At 44.3% G+C, this 17,244-nt stretch overlaps 1 long non-coding RNA gene across 1 annotated transcript; it reads right to left on the bottom strand.

The window, feature by feature from the left end:
* Nucleotides 1-7,119: 7,119 nt before the first annotated feature.
* LOC144305318 (uncharacterized) lies at nucleotides 7,120-13,433 on the bottom strand. Its single transcript, XR_013372369.1, has 4 exons — nucleotides 13,276-13,433; nucleotides 11,783-12,075; nucleotides 9,145-9,292; nucleotides 7,120-7,262 (listed from the first exon to the last, which is right to left on the bottom strand). It is a non-coding gene; the product is annotated as an uncharacterized LOC144305318 (long non-coding RNA).
* Nucleotides 13,434-17,244: the final 3,811 nt, after the last annotated feature.

The following is a 17,244-nucleotide window of genomic DNA, read 5'->3' as shown; positions in this document are numbered from 1 at the left end:
TCGTTCCTTGACATTTTGTCTTTGGAAGCTTCTTTCTAAGATGATTTGACAGTTCAACAGGAAGTATGACGTTTCCTGGCATTTGAATAATACCTGATACATAAAAAAATAAATAAATAAATAAATAAAATAAAGATCTGTATTTCTTTGCAGTGTTTTGACTTGACACGTCTCTTCTTATTTTTCATATTGTGTTGCCTTGACCTTTGTAGCCAGATCTTCTGACCTGCACAAAAGGGGGAGATTTTCCTTGTCGCTAGTCCTCTAGGACGGCTTCTCCCAGGAGTGCGGGCTGCCCCCAGGTGCGGGTGCGGGCTGCCCCCAGGTGCGGGCGGCTCCCAGGTGCGGATGCGGGAGGCTGACAGGTGTGGATGCGGGGGGCTGCCAGGGCGGGTGGCGGCCAGGTGCGGGCGGCTCCCAGGTGTGGCTGCCCCCAGGTGCGGTGCGGGCGGCTCCCAGGCGCGGGCGGCCTCCGGGTTTCCAGGGCGGAGGCGCCCGGGCCGGCAGGCCAACCCTCTGGGGCTGTGCACCCCTCCGGGCGCCCGGGCGCAGGCCGCTCCTCTGAGGCTCGTGTCGCCATCAAACCTCCACGTGCCGTCAAGGGAAACCTGGGGCGCGGGGGACCTCGAGGGCACGGGGTCCTCCCGCAGCACCGCGGGCTCGGGGCGCCCCGCCCGGCTGTTCCTCTAGACACGCGTCGCCCCGGGGCCGCGACCTCCCCCCTCCCGGCCCGTCCTCACCGCCCACAGGGGAGCCCCCGTGGCCCTTCCCGCCGCGGCGACGGGGGCGCCCCCGCCTTGGGTGCCGGGCCCGGGCTCCTCACCGGCCGCGGACGGCAGCCCGGGCTTGCGGAGGCCGAGGGACAACTGGGGCTCGTGTCCTGGAGCCTCCGTGTCCTTGGCAAGTGCTGGCGGCCGCCCAGCACCCAGACAAAAGTGATCTGAAATTTAGGGGGGAAATGCATCTGTCACTGGAATTGCTCATTTTGAGATGGGCTCAGTAATGAATGAAGACCACGGGGACCACCCCCGCTCCCCCCCGCGGGCCGTCACCGGCCCCCGCAGCAACATCCCCCCAGCGACATCCCCGCAGCGACATCCCCGCAGCGACCGCCCCCGCAGCGACCACCCCCCAGCGACGCCCCCGCAGCGTGGGGGGTGGGGGCGGCCTCACACCGCGCAGCCGCGGCAGGTGGGTTCGCTGTGGGAAGCGATAGGTCCGAGGACAAGCAGCCGCGCTCCAGGGGGCGCGGGCCCGGGGGGAGCGGCTGGGGTGACCTGCCCTCCCTCCTTGTGCGCCCGCTCGCTCGCTCTCTTGCTCTGCTCCCTCTCAAATAAATACGCAGAATCTTAAAAAAAAATTCTAAGAGTCTTGAAAACACTCCGAGAAGCTACCGCTTCAGGAGCATCCAAGACGGATTCTAATCCAAAGCTGATGCAGAAGTAGAAACACGTGCGTCGGTGGCCTTCCAGGCTTTCCAAGACTGAAGACGCAGCCTCACCGGAGAAGAAGAGCTCTCTTTCCCTCGCGTAATCTGCCTCGTAATTTTATTTAATTGATTAATTTATTAGTAAAGATCTTATTTATTTATTCACAAGAGACCCAGAGAGGCAGAGACGCAGGCAGAGGGAGAAGCAGGCTCCACGCAGGAGCCCGACGTGGGACTCGATCCCAGGACCCCGGGTCACGCCCTGAGCCCAAGGCAGACGCTCAACCCCTGAGCCACCAGCTGTCCCTGCCTAGTTAATTTTAAATGCTCAGATATTTTTCTGATCAACCTGTATTTTTTTTTTGTTTAATTCTAACAATTTATCCCATCTTCCAGGTGAGCATCCCTGTAACTTTGCTTTTTATATATGTGCGTTTTTTGTTGGCCTCCTTTACTAGAAATTTTTCAGAATCATTCTCTTGGGTAGAAAATGACAAGCTATCTGAGGAAGGAAAAGGTTAATTAAAAAATCTCTCCCTCCCTGGTCCCCACCCTGCACCCGCACCACACAAGGTAGGGATGTGGAGCAAGGGGAGGCTGGCGGGAGGGGGTAGAGAGAAAGGAAGTGAGAGACGATCTGCTCCTACTTAGGCCAGTTTATGTCATTAGTTCTTAAAATCCAGCAGTTGGTCTCCCAGGCCAAGCAGGTAAGGAACAAACTTCAAACTGGAGAAATCTGAAGTCAAATTTACTAGCTGACTTAGGCTTGTCCGTCGAGGACATGCTGGTCCTTACCCCTTAGATGCAGAGTGCAATCGGATTAATCACATTTATTAAAGTATTTAACAAAGCATTTGGCCCAACCAAAGCCCTCGTAAGTGTTCGCTCTCCTGACGACACTGCAATTGTCCTCAGGGAATTTACAGCCTGAGGAGGAGACCAGTGGGAGCTTGAAATTCCTTTGAGACATACAAATAGAGCTTTCACGACCCCTTTCTTCATAAACAAAATATTATAGTATAAAGTGTGATGCAAGTAATAGAAAGTTGCCAGTAGGAGTGAGTTAAATCAGGTTGTGCTGACGATTCGATGACACACTGAAGATTTGCAATCTGAGGATCACCCTGTAGATCAACTCCTAACATCTGTCCAAATGCCATTAGGAGATGACTGAGGAGATTAACATACAAAGGTCATATTTAAAGGGAGATTGGCCAATCAGTGAACGTAGAGAAAAAAGGGAAAAAATCACAGACATTGAAGTTTCCAGTATCTGTTTGGATGTTTATAAGGAAGACATTGGGTATTTAGAATGAAGTTCCCCTGGCGGGAACCTTCCTTCTGTGAAATAGATATACAAAGTTAAATCAGAAAATATGATAAAATATTTGAATAATCAAAATCCCTTAACTCTGACTCCATGCTTATAAAATTAAACTTCTTATGATTGACTTTTTTTCCCCCAATTATCTGTCTACCAGAAACGAAAGTTGGGACACCTGGGTGGCTCAGTGGTCGAGCATCCACCTCCAGCTCAGGGTGTGACCCCGGGGGCCTGGGATCGGGTCCCACATCGGGCTCCCCTCAGGGAGCCTGCTTCTCCCTCCGCCTGTGTCTCTGCCTCTCTCTCTGTGTCTCTCATGAATAAATAAATACAATCTTTTTTAAAAATTAGAATTTCTCATTATGAGTTAGTGATTTGGAATCCTGCCTTCATGTGACCCTCCCTTGGGCTCGGTTAATGTGTGGCCCCTCCCATTCCGAGACACTAGCCCAGGTCATGCTGTATTAACAAAATCCAGCTTCAGAGCATCCAAGGCTCAAGGCCAGATCCCGCGTCTGATAAATTCACCAAAGTAATAAAACGCCACCCTGAGAGTTATTTGAAGTCAGACTACTAAATACTGTTTTCTGTGGCAAAATCTGGAGTTTGCTAGTACATTAGGAGACAAAAAATTAAATTTGATACCAAATTAAATGGTAGCTGGCGTGGTCTCCCGGATAGATCAGTTTTCCTCTCAGCAGTGAGCTAATTTTGTCCCTGTAGGAGCAAAAAGGAATTCAGGGCGGTTGCCGTTGAATCGCGGGCTACGCAGGAGCCTCCCTGCGAATCCGGGCCCTCTACCGCCCGCCGTGCTGTGCTGGTGCTGGTGATGCCGGGCTGGAGAGCACAATGGTTACTGTACAAACTGCTTTGAAACACATGCCCTGGGGTATATGCGAGGTTCTGTGACACCCAGTAAACACCCAGTAAACACCCAGTAAATAGTGATTGAGACATTATGAATGTATGAGAACCCAGAAAGGAAAAAAAAAAGCATTGAACAAACTTGCTCTTCTTTTCTCTTCACTTACTTTCCATTTGATTCTCAGAGGGTGCTACAGACTTCGGGCCCCTAGTTACTCCCCCTTGGGGGATCATGGTGGTCACTGAGAGCGGGGCAGGTGCACTTGGTCAGAATAATCAAACCCACGTCCTTAACAGCTGTGTGACCCCCCCCCCCCCCTGCCAGCAGGCCGTCCCGGCGGGGCTCGGCGGCCTGGTTAGCGCAGCTCACGCGCGGGCCAGGACACGTGCCTACAGACGCGGGCCCCCAGCACGCGAGCGCAGAGCGAGACCGCTTAGCCCCTGACTCACTAGCAGCCGCGACACAGTCGTCCTTCTGTTCTTTCGTTTCTTGGGAGGAAGATGACCTTCATCATTGTAATGTTGGTCAACCTCCTGGTCACCCGTGGCGGCTGCCGCTTGGCAGCACAGACGCAGGTGGCCGGCATTCTCTCGGGAGCCACCGTCCTTCTCCCCAGTTTGGTCTCCTTTATTTGCTCATGGTTAAAGAGGGGAGTAGCCTTCTTGAATCCTGAAATGGTCTTTGACTTTTTTCTTTGCTCTCCCTCACGTCCAGCGGGTGGGTAAGGGCCGGCAGTCTTGGCACTGAGCTCTCTGGTACGGCGTATATCTCACTAGAAGTGCATTGCTTCCCCAAGGGTCATGCTGCCATCATCTTGCCGGGATGACTCCTTACTTTTCCACCTTGTCTGTTCTGCCCCTTTTTCATCAAACAAAACCAGCACCATGTTTACTGATTCATTTTCCTGGCACACAAATGAGATCATTCTGTTTCTCTGATCCTAAATCCCACAACAACCAATATTTGGATTCAAGTTCCTCTTCAACCCAGGCCACAGATTACCTTTTCCATCCCCATCGTTCACTTCATTTCTCTAAATCTATGCTCTAAATTCAAGAATGTCGAACTATGCAATTGTATAGTTTTGCTGCAGGTAGTGAAAACAGTCGCTGTTATTTCCCCACTTCCATTCCTCACATTTAGGCCCTATATCTTCCACAATCTCTAAATAGCCACATTTTCTCCATTTTTAAGATCAAATACAAATGTCACTTACTCTGCAAAGTGTCCTATTCTGCAAGCTAGATGGTCTCTCATCTTCCTCTCCATCGGCACTTCCCTTAATTCTTATACTTCCCGTTTAGGCATTATTTTCCATTCAGTATGGTTCATATGCATGTTTTAGGTCGCCAACTACCCGAGATTATCAACAGATAGGGAATTTGTATTGGTTTCATTTATGTTCTCCTACTGTATTTTGCACTCGGTAATTTATATAGAAGAGTTACAAACAAGCACTTTTATTACAGCAAGACAGATGAATAATAGAAATGCTCATCCTTTAATCATTTTAAATATCTGTATAAGTGCTGCTGTACCAACTTAATACTGTTTGTTATGAATGTTCATTAGTATAATTAGGCCCTTTATTTAAGAAATATAAATAAAATTATAGAAACATTTTTATGAGGAAATATACAATTACAAGGAATGTAATCCTCAAAGAGTTGTAAAATTGTGCTCATTTCTATTTCTTTTAATATTCATGCTTAGACTTTAAATTTTTTTCAACTCAGTCTTAATCTTCAGAAGAAAGATACTAGAACAAAATCCATTTAAATTCTCAGTTGCTATCTAGTTTAAAATCATGTCATTTAAATATACTTAGAATTCCATCTAGCAAACATATTAAGAGGATTATGTCTTCCCTTAAAATAAGCTCATCTTCTTTAGGGCAGAACCAATAATCAACCACTATCATATCTGAGCTTACTAAATGTAGAGCCTTTTAGAAGGCTCATTTATTTTTTATTTTTTTGAAGATTTATTTTCTGGGAAGGAATCACATATTCTACTTTGTGTATCACTTGAAAATTACAGCATCAAGAATATCACTGCAGACTAATAAAGAGAGAAATCTTTTTAGGGAGCTATGGATAGAAGAGGATATAGGACGGAGTTTGCAGTTCACTTTATGAAACTGGCACAGCCCTCGTTCCTAGCTAATTATTTTGAGAAAGAGTAAGCCTACATAGTTTGTTTATTATTAAATCAGGCACAACATACACATGTTCAAAGAACACTTCATGACAGCAAAGTTTGAGATCATTATCCAATTCAACAGAATACATAGGGTGGTATAGTAACAGAAAAAGGCCCTTGAATATTTGAATAATAACCTCTAGAAAAAATGAGATATCTTGGTGCAAATAGACTATTGTTTTTGAAACCAATGTAATGTTTCATAAAGGCATGTAAGAGTATTTTATTTATTTGACTTCATTTTATGCATTTGTTGTTGATTCATTTACAGATGTGAAAACTATATATTATTGTACAGACCTGGGATTTAGAATACTTGAATTTACGTGTTTCTCTGCTAATAGTGTGTGACTCTGGCAAACCTCTATGACTCAGATCTTTGGTTTTCCCTGCCAAACCCCCTATAAATATCACTTGTTTTGTATTAGAGCAGTCTTACTAATCCACTCTTAAACACCCTTCAAACTATTAGAAAAATATAAATTTTACTTTTTTTGAGATTTTTAAAAATATTATAGAGATGCTTTAGTTTAATTTTGCTTGTTATGGAAATGTTAATGACTGAATTATTTCCCCAAATTCATATATTGGACCCCCAACTCTCAATGTGATTATACTGAGAGATTCACAGATATGACCTTTATAGGTAAATAAGATTAAATGAAGTCACAAGGGTGGGGCTCTGATCCAATAGGATTAGTGTACTCTTAAAAGAGGTACCAAAGAGTTCAGGCTCGCACTCTCTTGCTCTCCCTCCCTACCCACCTCTCTATTCCCCTCATCCTCTCCCTCTTCATCTCCTCTTTTCTTTTCTTTTCTTTTCTTTTCTTTTCTTTTCTTTTCTTTTCTTTCTTTTTTTCTTTCTCTCCCTCTCTCTCTCTCTCTCTCTCTCTCCCTCTGCCATGTGAAGACATAGTGAGAAGACAGACACCTGCAAGCTAGGAATAGAGTCTCACCGGACCCCAACCATGCTGAACTTAGACTTCCAGCCCCTAGAACTTAAAAAAAAAAAAAAAAATCCTGTTATATCAGGTTGCCCGGTCTGTGGTATTTTATTACATGACAGTCCAGGTAGACTTAATACAGAGAGGACTCAAGATGGCAATCAATATGAGTATTTGTTCTGAGTCAATTAAATTGAAGTAAAATCAACTGGAAACACACTTCTTATAATCACATTCATACAGTGGATTTCCATGCAACTATTAACATAATTATAATTATATGAGAAGATAAACTATATATTTTTTAAAAACTGTATATTAAGTGAAAACTGAAAGTTCTAACACTTACCCAGCATGGGCCCTTATTTTATGTATGCATTTTTATAGCGTATATAAAAATGTCAGTGGTGGTTATCTTTATTTGGTGAGAATACGTGTCATCGTAAATGTCTTCTTTTGGCTTAATTGTTCGTTGTCTTAGATAAGTCCGTATTAATTCTGTAACAGAGAAAATTGATTATTTCAGCTTCTAATGTAGTTTGACCAAATTTTAAAATATTACAAGTTAGCACCTCAAAGAGATAAGTGGTAACAAGATAGCAAGAACATTATGCAGGGATAACACAATCCAGATTTGTGAAAATTTTAAATATATTTCAAAGCTGAGGTTCTCAAATGATAATGCCAGGAACACATTTAGACCAGAGAGCTCCTGGTGTAGTCATCAGCAAGCAATTCTCGCAGTGGATAATCTGATCGAATATCTGATCTTCACTCCACCTTTACCCTCAATCCAGCCCTTTTGAAATTCAATCATGGTACTAGGGAACACCAAGTATTTTGCCCTGAGTGTGACAGGGTTAGGAGCACACACGATCAATACTTTATATCACCATACCCTTCGGTGTTTAAACATTCTGATCAGAAACATGTGCGGGGGGAGATGTTGATCAGGAAAAGTCAGGATCTTTCCTTCAGAGTTAAACCCAGAAATATTAAGGTGAGTGTAAAGGGTGGGGCAGAGGTTTGGAATGGGGTAAAGTACACATTTATGCTTATTGAATGACGGACACTAATCGAAGCTCTGTGATCTCCTGGAGCTTATATTCTGGAATAAGATATTAAGTAATTAAGCAATAAACAAGCAAGATAAGTTCAGATGGCTACATGTTAACACATTAACAGGACAAAATGAAGGAGGGAGATGTGATGAAGAGCTCTAGGAAACAGTTTCAATTTGTGTGGTCGGGGCGTGTGGGGGGTGCTCTACAAGAGATAATGATGGAAGGGTACCTAAATGACCAGAAAGCAAATTCCATAAGGGATCAGGGGAAGGATATTTCCAGCCACACAGATTTGCAAATACAAAGGCAGAAACAAGCTTGGCATTTACAAAGAACAGGACATTTAAAAGTCCTGTGGCTGGAGCACACAAGCAGGGGAGCAGGTGGTGGGAGAGAAACTTAAAAAGAGCTGACATATGGGTTTGTAGGCCAGAGCAAGGGATTTACATTTTGTTCTGTGTGGAATAGGAAGTCATCAGTGTGGCTTCTGCAGGGTGTATTATGATATGATTCCCATTTGAACATGGCCCTCTGGTTGACCAAATTCATTAAAATCTCATGGAGCTGGGAAACTGAAAATAAGAATGGTTTTTACAAGTGAATCAAGTGAGTATTAGAATTGAATACATTTGAGAAATTTGTCTTATGAGACAAGCGCCAGCCTTAGCTGCCAGGGAGACAATGCTTAAGTCAAGTGAAAATATGTAAGAACCTACAACCTCATATAAATCTATTTGCTCTGAATCTGTCCCGGGGATGTTTTAAAAATAAAAATTTAACGTGGCCTGTGTTTGATCTCTTGGAATTTATATTCCAGGGAGGAAAGTCAACAAAAGATCTTATTTGTTTGATAACAATTAAACAAAAAAAGAACATCATTCCCCATCCCTAAGGAATATAACACTTAACAGCAAATAATAAAAATTAAAAAAAAAAAAAAGACACCATGACAGGTCCACAGAAAAAACTGCAGCAGAAAGGAAGACTTCTTCCACTTTTTGAACAATGGGCCTGGCATTGCCATTTCGTGCGAGGGCCCACAGATTATGCAACTGAACCTGTTTACAGATTCTCCTCATTCTGTAGAATCAGAAGAAACTCCCCACCTCCAAGAATCATAAAGATGACATAAAATAAAGCACATGTAGTACCTGGCACAAGGCCTAGCAAACGTAGGCGGTCAGTAGGAAATAGTTGCTGTCTGCCCCCTTCCCCCATGCTCCTTGTCATTCATGGATCGTGTCTAGTAAGATGCTTCACCTTCGGGATCCTTGGCCTTCTCACCCATAAAATAAGGAGGCGGGGCAAGATGCTACCTGAGGTTTCACGCAGGGTGGTTTTTCTCTGCCAACCAAAGTGGTCCCCGTGCCAGCATGTCCCAAGAACAAGTCACGGCCACAGTCAGGAGCATCTCGCAGCTTGAAGAATGGCTTCTCTTAACTCCTGAGGCAGCCGACATTGTACCTGGTAAAACCAAGCTTCTGTTCTGAGGAATTCCATTCAAGCTCTTGCACTTGTTTCTAAGGCCTTGGATGTTTTAATTATCAATAAAATGTTAATGTATATATGGCTGCTATTAAAGTCTTCTTATCTCCTTACAAAATAGTTATGCCTGCTTTTTATTTTTTAAATCTGCTGGTTAAAATCCTTGCTACTCCAAAAACATATTACACTTTGCATAAAAACCCATATACATCCACGTAGAATTCTGGAGCTGCTTTTAAAATAGTGTTGGACATCATGAGGTAGAAACATGTGAAATGGATGATCTCTGCAACTGCAGGAGAAAATTTATAATTATAAGTAACTTTTAAGATATACCATGAGAGGGAAATAATTTAAAAAGCTATATAAGAACATAAAATATTTTTTCCTTGACCTTCCACTTCACTCTTGCATCCCCTCCAAACTGAGAAACTTCTCATCTAAATCTAACCGCAAAATTCACAAAACACGTAGGAATGAATTGGGTGACAAAATGAGAGAACATCTCTACTCTCTGTCAAGGAGTTGAAAAGACAGGAAAACATCTTTATTAAGGGGTAAGGGATTGAATAGGAAACTACAGACCAGGTTTTCAGAAAGGGAAAGTAACTATAGATTTAGGGCTTAAGAACGGAGACTGTTGTCTAAGCAGAATATAAAAAGCAGACTAATTTTTCAAGTGATGATTTCAGTTACCTTAGTAGCGAACAGAATAAATAAACGCATCACTTTGTCATGGGTCAAATCAAATTATAAACGGGCTGGGGAGGATAATTCACATCAATTCTGATATATGTATAACATTTGTGGTATATTTTTCACGTTAGTTACTGAATAGAACACGTAAGAGCAGAGGGCTTTACTTGATACAGCCTCAACTACATTCACAGTAAGTCCGTGGCATGAAAGGCTGAGCTTTCCTAAAATCAGTTCTAAGAGGGAGCCTGGTAATTAATTGCTGTCTGCTTTTCAGGAAACATGCTCATTGACTAATTCCCTGTAGCTGTGTAAGATTTAGTAGGGCATAAATTTATTTTAATTTGGGAATGCTCAAGGTTAGACTTCTGGGGGTGTAGAGTGTTGAGACCAAGGAGGTGACGGTCACCCGGGCGGAGCGTGAGGCTTCGGTGGTGGTGCAACGTAGACCTGTCACACTCACGGAAAGACGATGATGCAGCTACAGAATGACAAGGGAATCCATCACAAAGGGTTGCGTAGCTCTTTTCGTGAGAAGCTTATTATATCCCAAGAGGGGAAATGTCATTTACTGGTTAACCTATCTGGTAGCTTTACGTGAGCCGATGAATAAATACGGTCATTCCCGTAATTGAAACGGAGCCTTCCTGAGGGAAGCTGGTAGAGGGCATGGCTGTATTGACAAAGAATCTGGGTGAACTTACTTGCTTTGCATTTTAAAGGATTGGGTCCTTATTATCCTTCGTGTAATTACTATACGACGAAGATGGCACTAATACTACAATAGTGTCCCCACCCGGTGCCATTTATCCGAGGAGATCAAAGGAACTTAGAAACTCGCAACTAAATAATCCACTGTGGTAAGCATCATGGGAGATGCACTTGCCCAACGAACAGCAGAGCAGGAAAAAAATATGTCCTCGGGTTGAAAGGAAAGCAAGTCTAGTTTCCTTAAAGTTATTAACTTTAAATTTAATTTAATTTAAATTTAAATTTGAAATTAAATTAACTTTAAATTAAAGTTATTAACTCTTTAGTTATCCGGCACAGAACTCTCGAGAAGAGGCTGGGTAACCCTGAATGGGTCAATGGTGTATCTAACCGAGGAGCCTAAGAATTGCACCTCCTCAGACCGCCCCCCCCCCCCCGCCCCATATTTACAGCCTCACACCAAAAGACAAATGGGTAAAGCCAAGGTAGAGGACTAAACTCGTTTTTACACGAAACTGAGTTAGCCAGCGTAGGGACAAATTCATAGGGACCCATCGTCTGCAACGGCTGCTAGGGAAGTTGGAGGACATTACAAACAGGACAACTATTTATGGTAAATGGAAGGATATCAGGACTTGGGCCTCCACTAAGAGTGATACAGAGTGTCAGTCTGAGTAGGACACTTGGTCAGAGGAGAAATAGGGAAGTATTCAGATGTGTGATAGCTCCTTGCTGAGTGACTGTGGTTGACCCTTTATTCTTTCACATCTAAAAAAGCAAAAAATTGGCACTTACTGTTAACCTGTTTTTAACTTGTTTCAAGGTACAATTTATTTCCAACCAGAAAAAGAGATTCCGGAGTTGTTTTTGTAGATTCGGTCATTAACACAAGATGAAATAACCTAGTAAGTCATATTTACCAATTGCAGTAATTTCTGAGATTCACTGTGGCATCCATGGTACCTCACCTGCGGGAGCCACTCCATAAACGCTTGTGGGGTCACGATTATGTGCTATTGTTGTATTTTTACAAAACTTATTTTATATAAACCTAGATAATACCTGGCCTATTAGGTCCCAAGGCGGAAGCGACCCTGCAGTCCTTTCATCACACAGGCAGCATTTTGCAGTTTCCGGATTCTACTGCACATTCTGCTCAGAGTCTAGGTTCCTCCAGACTATTATTATAAAGATTCAACTCTGAGTACGAATACTAATGTATTTTAAAAAGTTCGAAATCATATTCCATTTGTGCGGGAATGCTGAGAGATGATTAGGAGCTGTCCTCCGGGGTTCTCTTCAAGAAACCAGGTGTCTCAGTTCTTAGAAATTGGTCCTTAAGGAGAGATCCGTCTCTGGAATGAGAACAAGGTTAGAGAATCGTATGAATTTTATGCCTTCGTCTTCTGATCAGGTGCCAAGACAACCGCATAAAATACGGCTAAAAAGGAAGCATTAGGAAATGCTAACAAGGTGGAGAATGAACTCAGAAGACAAAGAGTGAAGGGATTTCCGTGAAGGTGTCAAGTGATGCCAGGATTAGGGCGCCTGTGGCCCCGAGGCCTACAGGTCGTTCAAATACTTGAAAACTGGAGCGAGCGCGGTTGGCAGCTTCCTTCTCTTCTAATGGACGGTTCCAAGTGCACACAACGTGCCCCTTTTGATGTCGTGGAAATAACCGTCTGTGCCTCAAATTACCTCCTAAAGATGCGCTTCACGGGGAGTGCGCTGGGGGGGGTGAGGGGCGCCCGCTGTTGAGCCTCTGACAGGATTTAGTTCTTAAAGGGTAAGGGGATCCCAACTAGAGCAGGAGCGCTGACACCGCCCCCCATCCTCCGGGACCCACTACGCCTCCCCGGCTGCGGCCCTACATTAGGGCCCCTACGCAGGAGCCCCGCTGCAAAAGGGACCTGGTGGCCCTGCGACCCGGGGAGTCCGGGGCGTGGGCGGGGGTGACGCGGGCCGAGGCAGGACGAGTCATCGCCTTCGGTGCCGGGAGGGCAAAGCCCAGGGACCCATTCGATCCCAGAGCAGCGGGGAGCAGCCCCCGTGGGAGGGGAGCCCGTGGGAGGGGAGGCCGTGGGAGCGGAGCCCGTGAGAGCAGAGCCCGTGGGAGGGGAGCCCGTGGGAGCAGATCCGTGGGAGGGGAGACCGTGGGAGCAGATCCGTGGGAGCGCATCCGTGGGAGGGGAGACCGTGGGAGAGGAGGCCGTGGGAGCGGATCCGTGGGAGGGGAGGCCGTGGGAGGGGAGCCCGTGGGAGCGGATCCGTGGGAGGGGAGCCCGTGGGAGCAGATCTGTGGGAGCGGAGCCCGTGGGAGCAGATCCGTGGGAGCGCATCCGTGGGAGGGGAGCCCGTGGGAGCGGATCCGTGGGAGGGGAGCCCGTGGGAGAGGAGGCCGTGGGAGCGGAGCCCGTGGGAGCAGATCCGTGGGAGCGGATCCGTGGGAGGGGAGACCGTGGGAGCAGATCTGTGGGAGCACATCCGTGGGAGGGGAGCCTGTGGGAGGGGAGCCCGTGGGAGCGGAGCAGTTCGGAAACGCAACACTTTTCTACCTTGTTTCCTCAGTGAACTTTCATTTTCCGGATGGAATTGCTGCGTCGAGTTGGACCCGCTGCTCCGTGTGCCTCGAGCCCCTCAGTGCAGGTGCTTTGGCCCCCTGATCTGATCACAGAGAGACTTTTAACGCTGGAGAGGATCCCGGAAAATAGGGCTAAACCGGAGGAATTAAAACATAGGTCAAGGATCAGGGTGTTTCTTTCCTGGGAGAAAAAATATCTGGGAATTTAATTCTTGCAGTTACCCTGCTTAAAATAAAGACTTTCACTCTGACTGTAAGAAACCCGGTTACACATTGACTTAACTGATTTTGTTTTGTTTTGTTTTGTTTACTTAATTGTTCCACCCACACGGGTGGGCCTGGCAGGTCAGCTCCCCTCCAGGGAAACAGCTCCACCAGCCCGAGTTAGTTCTGACCTTCGCAGGGGCCTTTGCCCTGGTCTCCACTCAGGCGGGTCGCTGGGGTGGGCCCCCACCCCCACCCCCCACCCCCGCCCAGCACACGAGGTTATTTAACACATTTTTCCTACAGTTACATTTCTTGTCTCGGTCTTAGTTCCATCACGGAATCTCGCGACTTCCACGTGATTCTTGAATATTTGTCTACCTTAAGATTCAGCATTTTTACTCTTTACTGTAAAGTTCTATGGGTTTTGACAAACGCATTGTCATTTTCCCACCACGACCGAATCACAGAGAACAATCTCAGTAAACGGCCTCGCCCCTAAGTTTCCTGTGCTACATCTATTCGATTCTTCCAACTCCCAAAACTACTGGAAATCACTGATCTTTTGAACCTGTGTCGAGTTTTACCTTTTCCAGAATGCCACGTAATTTGAATCATACGTCATTGCTGTCTTCAGTGTAGTTTCCTTCACTTAGCAAAAGATGCATTTAAGATTTACCCAAATACATTTCTTCATGACTTGATAGCTCACACCTTTTATGACAGAATAGCATCCCCTTGCATGCATGCGCGTAGATTATTTATCCACGCACCCTTGGAGGACGTCTCGGCTGCTTCCAGTTTGGGACTGTTAGGAATAAATCTTTTGTGACTTTTATATTCCATTTGGGGTGTGTGTGTGCGTAAGTTTTCAAATCAGGTGGATAAATATTTAGCAGCACAATTTCTGGATTATGTGGTAAATCCTATGTTTAGCTTGTAAGAAACTCCTCCACTGTCATCTTCCAAAGTGACCATATCATTTTACATTTCCACCAGCAATAAATGAGCATTCCTACTGCTCTGCACCCTCACCAGCAGAATATTCTCATGATTTTTGGAAGGAGATTTTAAATATTTGAATAAGTCTATAGTGTAATCTTGTCGTTCTTCTAATTTGCCTTTTCCTAATGACAAATAATGTTGGGCGTCTTTTACATATGAACTTCTATCTTCTATGATGCCATTTATATATCTTCTATGGTGAGATATTTGTCCAGAACTTTTGCTCATGTTTTAATTTGTTTGTTTCCTCCTTGTTGAGTTTTATGGGAATTTTGTCTATTTTGATTGCAAATCCTATTTCAGATCGTTTTTTTCAAATGTGTTCTCTTAGTCTGTGGCTTGCCTTTACATTCTTTTAACATTCCTTTTTTGAGTAGAAGCTTTTAATTTCAATAAAGCCCAAATTATCTATTTTTTTAAGGAACATCCTTTTGATATCATATCCAAAAATAAATCCCCAAGCCCAGGTTCCCGTAGATTTTGTTTGAGAGAGAGAGAGAGAGAGAGAGAGAGACAGGGAGCGCTGTGCAGGCAGGGTAGGGGCAGAGGGAGAAGGGGAGTCTCCAGCAGACTCCATGCTGAGCTTGGAATCCAAGGCAGGGCTCATATCACAGCCCTGAGGTGACGACCTGAGCTGAAACCCAGAGTCAGATACTCCACGAACTGGGCCACCAGGGTGCCCCTTGAGTTAACCGTTGTGTAACGTATAAGGCCTGTGTCTCAGATCCTTTCAGGGCCTAGTAAATGGCATATGAGATAAATGGATGTTTAACAAGGTGATGCACAGCGGCGTTTTTAAAAGGTAATGGGGAAGAGAATAAATCAGTCACGGCTCCCAGTACTCTGGCTGTGAGCTCTCTGTGTAGAATTCAGTCTTCAGGAGCTGATGTGAACAGGATGGAGTACAGAATCTGTGGATCTTGTACCTCTGATGTTACAGATTATTTGGTACACTTTTAAAAAATCACAAAGCAAGCTAAATTGCAATAAAAAATATTGTTAGATGTTGTATATATTTTTAAGCTGTGCAAAGTGGTGTGTAAGTGCTGATTACCAAAAGGACACACACATCTTGCTGCTCAACCAATGACATGGCTAAAGGTATGAGGGTGAGGAAGTTAAGAAAACTGCTTTGATGGGCTCTGGGTGCAAGTCAGTATCCTGAAACACAACAAACGCAAATCGAGAAAATTAGAAATAAAGGTGATAAGAGGAGCCTAGCTGAACCCTGTTAAAATTCATTCAGACAATATCGCTTTGACAAGGAATTGGTGGGAATATTTAAGATATTGAATCACAAAAAGAAAATAAACTGGGAATCAATACAAAAACTGTGAAGGCACGGAAATAGGAACAAGGGGCCAGTACTTTATGATTCAGTGAATTCTGGTTCAACCATGATTTGCTGAGACGCTGTGCCATGTGCCTGGGTGATGGGAAGCTCAGGAACACAGTTGGCTTCTCTTAGGGCCTCACCACCCAATAGGCGTGCTCAGATAATATAAGAGGCATGTCAAAGTGACTTACGTACAGAATAGGTTCCAGCTCACTAAAGAATTTAAAATTGTGATGCAAGAGCCTTCCAAGTAGAAAGAGCAGCAGATGCAATAGTAGGAAGCTGCATTGTATATTCTGGCATTTATAAGCAATTCAGCAATTTTGGACCATAAAACAGAAGAGATTTTTTTTAAACCCATTTTTCTTAATCTCATATTCTTTTATAAAGAGATATCCATGTGGGATCTGGTGATCTTACTGTGCCCATGAATAGTAAACATACCTTTAAGTCTGTTTACTAGAACTCATCAAATAAATGATTCTTCTCTTTGAATCCAAACTGAAATGAAAAAAAAAAATTCTTGTGCCTTGTCTGTCTACCTCTTGAAAATGTGAAGCATATAGAATGAGTCTATTCAGATTCATTTCTACTCCTTCATTTTGATGCCAGTCACATACCGTAGAAAGCCCAAAGATACCGGTTAAAAAAATAAGGGAAAAAAATACACATAAATTATGTCAACCATATTACTGACAGCTCCTAGATGGTAACCCACTATAATTACAGCATTTTAAGCACCATTATCGAACCATCTATACATCTCTATAGCATTCCTCTAAGTATGTAAGATCATGGAGAAGATCTTAAAACAAAATAGTAACCAAAAAAAGCAACCAAATCCTTCCAGTTTTGTGCTGGAGCTGGGCTGTGAAGTTCAGGGAAGCCAGCTGGGTATGTTCCTTTCTCAACCCCACATTCAGTGACCTCACAGCAGCAGGTTGAAACTGGCCACGGTGGAAGGATGCACGACGGGATTATTTTCTTTATAACTGTCTTTCCATATTGGAAGAGATTATTCCAGAGTTTACAGACCTCGTGAATATGTCATTAAAAAGCCTGCACGCTCAGAGAAACCTTAAAAATAGAGGAGGAACGCTTGATCGTATAAATAAAGTGATGATATGTTTTGGAAATCATTGCTGCTACGGACACTGAAAAATTTGCTTCCAACAGAGAGGAAGTCCCCCCAAAATGGAAGTTTTCATGTCAACCAGGAATAATGGTATCTAACACATCAGTATTGCTCTGACCCGCGCGTTCTGAGGCAGAGGACTCCGGGGGCTGCTAGCACATGAAGTTCCTTGAGGTGAATCGCACTGAGATTCAGAATCAACTATGCCCCATGTAGGAAAAGGACAGGAGGCCTGTGAGTTTCCACAATTCGTCTGTATTCTG

Source organism: Canis aureus, chromosome 35 (assembly GCF_053574225.1).
Source record: "Canis aureus isolate CA01 chromosome 35, VMU_Caureus_v.1.0, whole genome shotgun sequence".
NCBI classification, from domain to species: Eukaryota; Metazoa; Chordata; class Mammalia; order Carnivora; family Canidae; genus Canis; species Canis aureus.
This window is presented reverse-complemented; position numbering and strand designations above follow the sequence as displayed.